Consider the following 5,726-nt stretch of genomic DNA (forward strand, 5'->3'; position numbering starts at 1 on the left):
TGAAGACGGATCCGTCTTCAAATGCTTTCAGTTCACTTGCGTTTTTCCGGATCCGGCGTGTAATTCCGGCAAGTGGAGTACACGCCGGATCCGGACAACGCAAGTGTGAAAGAGGCCTATGCCGGAAAAGAAAAACGCTAGTGTGAAAGTACCCTAAAATATTAAGTTTAAATCCCCTCTTTCCCAATTTTACATATAAAATATATAACAATAAATAAACATATTACATATTAAATTATAAAAAAAAAATATATATATCTCCTATGCGGTGAGCATTCGCCATTTTTTTGTCACCTTGTCACCCCAAAAAATAGGATAGGACTGTTCTATTATGGGCCGATGTTTCATAAAATGCGAAATGCACACGGCTTTTTTTGGGGTGTGTTATTTTTTTTTTTGCGCAGTATTGAGTATCACAATACTTTTTTATGGTGACGAAAGCGAATCAAAATTTTGGTATCAAAACAACCCTATGCTGATCTGATCGGCGCAGCGTTGTCACGATACCAAAATTTTGATTCGGTTTCGATTTGGCGACTAAAAATTTGATTTGGCTCCTAAATTTTTCAGTTCAGGAGCCAACGGCTACTAGGCATTTTGTTAGAGCACTGACATGTACACGGCATACAGCCCATGTACACTGCATACGTGCGGCTGACATTAGCGACGTGCTAATGTCAGCTGCACCTAACTCTGCTATTCTAGTGATTATCCTGCAGCCTGCGAGCGTCCTTCCCTCACTGTGCCTGCGCAGAATACTGAACGGCACGAGATTTCCCCAGGGCACAGGGCAGGCAGAAGGATGCGAACGCCTGGCCCTGTCAATAAACCCTTGGAAGGTGTTACTTGAGGTGGGAGACGGGAGGCTCTAGGTGCAGGAGCAACGCGCGTAGCAGTGTATAATGTGATAGAAAAATGAATCCAGCCAGCAAAGGAAGCAATACAGACAATACATTAGTAAGTGGCTTGTAATAACTTTCTCTACATGATTAATAATACCACTTACTGAAGTGAGACAACCCCTTTAAAATTGAGTGCCCACTCAGTGCTTTCCTGAGCAGCCATGCCCTGCACGTCAAGAGAACCACAGACTGAGATCTAACTGGGGACTGTGAGGGGTGTGCCATATCAGTTCTCACTGGTCACATGCCATTGCTGCCATGGAGGGGGGTGAATCTTAGTTTGTCACAATTCCAGGGAGAGTTTTAGTTTTTAATAGCTCAGACAATCCCTGTAGGAAAACCTAGGCATGTAGTCCTCCACATTTTAAAACCAGCTATCTCTGGGCCACCAGCTGTCCCGGTGGCATTCATACATCTCCTCAGCAGAAGATCACAGATCAGGCGCTATCAACCGCACACACAAAAAAACATCACGTGTGAACAAGTCCGAACTGATCTGTCCTGTGTCGCCAGGTGCCCGGTTGTCATACACCTTGGACAAGTCCAGACACACAGATATGCCCATAGAGACATACAGTACCACCTAGTCATGCCCAGCAGGGTGTAGCCACTTTCAGTGAAGTAACAGGGCACAGACACCCAGTGCCAGCACTGACAAGGGACCCTCACAGCGCACACAAAGCCGTCCCCGCGCTCATACGTACCAACATGCTCGTTGAACCGCTTGAGGGGAGCCTTAGGCCCCATGCACACGGCCGTTGTTCACGGCCGTGTGCGGGCCGTGGAACCGCGGCCTGGATCCCTTCCTGTGAGCTGGAGCGCACGGCGTCACTGGTTGCTATGACGCCGTGCGCTCCCTGCTGCCGCCGCAATACAGTACTACACTGGTATGATCTATACCAGTGTATTACTGTACTGTGCCGGCAGCAGGGGGCGCACGGCGTCATAGCAACCAGTGACGCCGTGCGCTCCAGCTCACAGGAAGGGATCCAGGCCGCGGTTCCACGGCCCGCACACGGCCGTGAACAACGGCCGTGTGCATGGGGCCTTAGGGAAAGACATCCTCGTAGACTCCGCTACCGGTGACCCGCCACAATCAGTCGCTAACTAGAACAAGCCGCCCCCTCGTGTCTCCTCTTTAAAAACAGCGCAAAGAGCCGTCCACCAATAGCAGACGTCCTCCCGACTAGCAACAGGCGCCACAGCCAATCAAGAAGGCACAGTAGACGTCCAATCACAATCTCTGAAAGGAGAAACAGGAAGTGCAATCAGACCGCTGGAGCTTGTTGTTTAGGTAGTCTGTTAAACGGGCTTCTATTGGTTGAAATCTTGATAGACATCGTTACCATTTTTTTTTTAGTTGCGCGGTTTCAAGTCGTATGACTGCGCATGCGCATTGCGCCATCGTGTGTCTAAGTAATTTTTGCTGTCAGGGCGCTGCTCTGCATGTGATGTCTGTGCATTTCGATGAGAGGAGCGGGGTGGTGCCATGCAAGACTCCCTGGGGTTGCTGGTACCAGACCATGGAGGAGGTGTTCATTGAAGTCCAGGTGCCCCCTGGTACACAGAGCCGAGATATCCGCTGTAAGCTGGGCATCAGGGAGATAGCACTGAATGTGCGGGACACACACATCCTACAGGTGCTCCATTGGATGATATGGGTGAATGGTGCATGCGTAGCTGTGAGCAGCCAGCTTCTACAAGAGCCCTGCGGTTAGGACTGTCAGAGCTTTACCGATGACAACCAATCAGACGTCACCTTTTATTTTCCCAGTGAAGTTCTGGAAATGAAAGCTGAACTCTGATTGGTTGCATCATGCTCATTGGCAACTTGCATGCCAATGAGCCACAGATAACTTCAAGCATGCTGCAGTGCCGCCACACGTTCACTGGTTTATGCAGTTTATAAGCCAAATCCTGGCGTGCATTCAAAAAAGAGGACAAGCAGTATCTGCCCAGAGCTATAAACCCCTCCACAATTCCCTGGCCCCTCATACAGACAATACTTACCTGGTCCTCAATGCCTGTGTCCTCCCAGAGCCCTCCACAGCCGTTGTGCAGATCACAACATCCGACGACGGAGGTGAAGCCAATAGCAGACCACGAAAGTGACCCACTCCCCTTGCCCGGGTGATGCCACACGTGACGCTAGGGGAGTGGGTTACCCTCATGGCCTGCTAATGGCTGCACCCCCTGTCGCCAGATGTGATCTGCGCAACGGGCGTCGAGGGATCTGGGACAGGTAAGTATTGTCTGTATGAGGGCCCAAGTTACTGCTTTGGGTTGTCCAACTTTTTGGATATTTTTAACTTTCACTAGCAACATGTACTTGTTGGAAAAAGCGATAGTTACCTGCTCCCCGCCCTCTTATTCCGCTCACTGGCCCACAATCAGTGGTGCTCTGTCCCTGTCCTGTAAACAGATGGAGTCACGTGTGCTGCTGTAGCCAAAGCATGGCTTCAGCAGCGACGTGTCCCAAATCAGCACATTGTGGCAGGGTCACATTCTGCTTGTTCAGTAAGGCTACTTTCACACTTGCGGCAGTGTGATCCGGCGGGCAGTTCCGTCGTCGGAACTGGCCGCCGGATCCGCCGATCTGCTGCTGCCTGAAAGCATTTGTGAGACTGATCCGGATGCGGATCCGTCTCACAAATGCATTGCAAGGACGGATCCGTCTCTCCGCTTGTCATGCGGACCGACGGATCCGTCTTGTACATTTTTCGCATTTTTACCGATCTGCGCATGCCGGAACGACGGATCCGGCATTCCGGTATTCTGAATGCCGGATCCGGCGCTAATACATTCCTATGGGAAAAAATGCCGGATCCGGCGTTCAGGCATGTCTTCAGTTTTTTTCGCCGGAGAAAAAACCGTAGCATGCTACGGTTTTCTCTTTTGCCTGATCAGTCAAAACGACTGAACTGAAGACATCCCGATGCAAACTGAACGAATTACTCTCCATTCAGAATGCATGGGGAGATGCCTGATCAGTTCTTTTCCAGTATAGAGCCCCTAGGACGGAACTCAATGCCGGAAAAAAAAAACGCTAGTGTGAAAGTACCCTAACCCAGTACTGGGGGTATCTGCGAATGGTTTGTAATATTATTCAATGTATGTACACCCAGCATGGCCTGGTAGGGACAGGGTTAATCACCCTGTTCCGAGGGCCAGGAGTGAGCTGGTCCTGCTTCCTGACTAAGGCCTTAGGCCTCTTGCCCACAAACATAAGGGCTCCTTTCCCGTGCTGCGGACCGCAATTTGCAGTCCGCAAGTCACGGGCACCGACCATGGGGCAGCCGCATGCGGCTCTCGGACCCATCCGTTTAAATGGGGACCGCGATCCGTCCGTTCTGCAAATAGACAGAAAAGTTCTATTTTTTGCACAAGGGAAGCACAGAACAGAACCCCACGGAAGCACTACGGAGTGCTTCCGTTCAGTATCTCCAGATTTGCGGACCCATTCAAGTGACCCGTGTATTGTGGAACCGCCGTATGCAGCCCGCAATACGGCCACGGGAGCGCTACGGCCATGTGAAAGAGGTATCGGTCACATTTCCATGTCCGTTGCATGTCTGTGAAAAAAGCAGTCCATGTGATATCCGTGAAGCATCCATGTTTGGTCCATGTGTCCGTTTTTTACCATCCTTGTGTCATCAGGAAGGAAGCGTTCCTTCCGACAGTCGGTTGCTCACTCAGTGAAGGAGACCGCTGCATTTACATACAGTGATTTCCCCCACAGTACGGGGACGAGTGATCACTATTGTGATCGATCTTCCCCATGCAGAACCATTGTTTCTGGGCAGTAGATGTCCTATTGATGTCCTATCCTCAGGATAGGATGTCAGTATCAGATTGGTGGGGGTTCTACACCCGGCACCCCCATCGTTCACCTGTTTGTGGAAGACACCTGCACTAGAACCTATACGCTGGATGGAGCTGGAAGCAGAAGGCTCTATCCACGGTGTAGTGTCCGGCGCAGGCATACTGCGGTTCAGTTCCATTTCATTTGAATGAGAACTCGGCATGGCCAATATACAGTGAGTTTCTGCTAATCCTCCGTTATCCTGAAGATGGGTCATCCATATCTGTGTGTATATGTCACAGAACACAGAAAATCTCTATAAATTATTGATTGTCATGTATTTTTCAGGGACGGCTGTATGATTCCACGATAAGCGATGAAAGCACTTGGACATTAGGTGAGACCACCTTCCTTCATAATTGTATGTAAAGAAGTATTAAAGGGGTATTCCCATCTTGCTATTTCATCCTTACCTGCAGCCTGCTATGCTGTTCACTCTTTCCTGCTTCTAAGGGTCCATTCACACATCCGTGTGTGTTTTGCGGATTCGCAAAACACGGACAGCGGCAATGTGTGTTCCGCATTTCGCGGACCACACATTGCCGGCACTAAGAGAATATGCCTATTCGAATATGCTATTGCAGTGCTCCAGACAAAAAAAATACCTGGTAGACATTGGCTCCTGAACTGAAAAATTTAGGAGCCAAATCAAATTTTTGGTCGCCAAATCGAAACCGAATCAAAATTTTGGTATCGTGACAACGCTACTCCGATCAGCATAGGGTTGTTTTGATACCAAAATTTTGATTCGCTTTCTTCACCATAAAAAAGTATTGCGATACTCAATACCGCGCAAAAAAAAAAAAAAAGCCGCATGCATTTTGCATTTTATGAAATGTTCGGCCCATAATAGAACAGTCCTATCCTATTTTTTTGGGGTGACAAGGTGAAAAAAATGGTGAATGCTCACCGCATAGGAGATAGTTTTTAATAATTTAATAGTTTGGACAGCGCTATGTAAT

At 49.0% G+C, this 5,726-nt stretch overlaps 1 long non-coding RNA gene across 1 annotated transcript; it reads left to right on the forward strand.

Moving 5' to 3' along the window:
• The first annotated feature begins 1,990 nt into the window (after positions 1-1,990).
• On the forward strand, positions 1,991-5,102 carry LOC122923244. The gene is made up of 2 exons (XR_006387250.1): positions 1,991-2,542; positions 5,053-5,102. It is a non-coding gene; the product is annotated as an uncharacterized LOC122923244 (long non-coding RNA).
• Positions 5,103-5,726: the final 624 nt, after the last annotated feature.

Source organism: Bufo gargarizans, unplaced genomic scaffold (genome assembly GCF_014858855.1).
Source record: "Bufo gargarizans isolate SCDJY-AF-19 unplaced genomic scaffold, ASM1485885v1 original_scaffold_1396_pilon, whole genome shotgun sequence".
Classification (NCBI taxonomy): domain Eukaryota; kingdom Metazoa; phylum Chordata; class Amphibia; order Anura; family Bufonidae; genus Bufo; species Bufo gargarizans.